Source organism: Orycteropus afer, unplaced genomic scaffold (assembly GCF_000298275.1).
Source record: "Orycteropus afer afer isolate SDZICR_OR568_19922 unplaced genomic scaffold, OryAfe1.0 scaffold00078, whole genome shotgun sequence".
In the NCBI taxonomy this organism is placed as follows: domain Eukaryota; kingdom Metazoa; phylum Chordata; class Mammalia; order Tubulidentata; family Orycteropodidae; genus Orycteropus; species Orycteropus afer.
Window position 1 is genome coordinate 10,796,773 of NW_006921665.1, and position 2,183 is coordinate 10,798,955.

Consider the following 2,183-nt stretch of genomic DNA (forward strand, 5'->3'; position numbering starts at 1 on the left):
TGGATCTCCAGTTTTGCCAGCACCATTTATTAAACAAACATTCTCTTCCCCATTTAATGGATTTTGGGCCTTTGTCAAAGATCAGCTGATCATAGATCAGTGGATTTATTTCTGTGTTCTCAAATCTATTCCATTGGTCTATGTGTCTGTCATTGTACCAATACCAGGGAGTTTTGACTACTCTTACCGTATAGTAGGTTTTGAGATCTGGCAATGTGAGACCTCCTGCTTTGTTCTTCATTAGTGCTTTGCTTATCCAAGGTCGCTTTCTTTTCCATAAAAGTTAGTGATTGTTTTTTCCTTATCCATAAAAAAGGTTGATGGGATTTGTATTGGGTTTGCACTGAATGTATAGATTGCTTTGGGTAGAACTGACATTTTCACAATGTTCAATCATCCTTACTGTGAGCATGGTATATTCTTCCATTTATGCAGATCTCTTATGGTTTCTTGAAGTTTTCTTTGTACAGGTCTTTTGTGTTCCTGGTAAGATTTATTCCCAAGTATTTTATTTTTTCGGTAGCTATTGTAAGTGGTATTGATTTCATTATTTCTTTTTCAGCAATTTCTTTGCTGGTGGTGTAGAGGAATCCAACAGATTTTTGGATGTTGATCTTGTATCTGGCCACAATGCTAAATCTCTCAATTAGTTCCAGTAGATTTTTGACTTAGTCTCTTGGATTTTCTAGGTATAGAATCATGTCATCAGAAAATAGGGATAGTTTGACTTCTGCCTTACTAATTTAAATGCCTTTGATTTCCTTTTCTTGCCTTATGGCCCTGGCTAGGACTTCCAATACAATGTTGAATAGAAGTGGTGATAGAGGACATCCTTGTCTCATTCCTATTCATAAGGGGAATGGTTTCAGTCTCTCTCCATGGAGAGTAATGTTAGCTGTTGGTTTTGCATAGATTCCCTTTATTATGTTGAGGAATGTCCCTTCTATTCCTTTTTGCCAAGATTTTTGACCAAGAGTGGGTGCTGGATTTTATCAAATGCCTTTTCTGCATCAATGTGTTTCTTTTCTTTTTTTTTTCTGTTGTGATCATGTGGTTCTTTTTCTTTGTTTCATTTATGTGGTGGATGATGTTGATTGTTTTTCTAATATTGAACCATCATTGCATACCTGATATGAACCCCACTTGGTCATAATGAATTATTTTCTTGATATGTTGTTGGAGTCTATTGGCTAGGATTTTGTTAAAGATTTTTGCTTCTATATTCATGAGAGATATTGGTCTGTAGTTTTCTTCTTGAGTATTGTCTTTGCCTGGTTTTGGTATCAAGGTTATGCTTGTTTCATAAAATGAGTTAAGGAGGAATCCATCCTTTTCTATGTTTTCAAATAATTTGAGTAGACTTGGTGTCAGTTCTGTGAATGTTTGGTAGAACTCTCCAGTGAAACTGTCTGGGCTAGGACTTTTTTGTGTTGGTAATTTTTTTATGACCTGTTCAATTTATTCTATTATGGATCTGTTCAACTTTTCCATATCAGTTCTGTGTTAATTTAGGTAAGGGGTGTGCTTCTAGAAATCTGTCCATTTCTTCCAGATTTTCAAATTTGTTAGAGTACAGTTCTTCATAGTATCCTGATATTATCTTTTTTATTTCAGTTGGTTCTGTTGTGCAGTCACCCATTTCATTTCTTATTCATATTATTTGTATTATCTCCTTCTTTTCTTATTAACCTTTTCAAAACACCAAGTTCTGGTCTTTTTTTTTTTAATTATTATTATTGTCTTTCTATTTTCTGTTTCATTGATTCCTGCTGAAATCCTTATTAGTTTCTTTCTCTTGGTGACTGTAGGTTTTTCTGGCTGTTCTTTTTTAAATGTTGGAGATGTTGGTATAAACTGTTGATTTTGGCTCTTTCTTCTTTTTGGATGTGTGCATTTATTGCTATAAATTGGCCTCTGACCACAGCTTTTGCTGTGTCCCAAATATTTTGGTATGTTTTATTTTCGTTCTCATTTGCTTCAAGGAATTTTTGAATTTCAATTTTTATTTCTTGTCTTACCCAGTCTTTCTTAAGGAGGGTGTTGCTCACTTTCCATGTGTTTACTCTTTTTCCATTGATATTTCTATTGTTGATTTCTAATTTGATAGCATTATGATCTGAGAAGATGCTTTGCCATATTTCAATGTTTTTAAATTTATTAAGGCTTGCTTTATGGCCTAACAT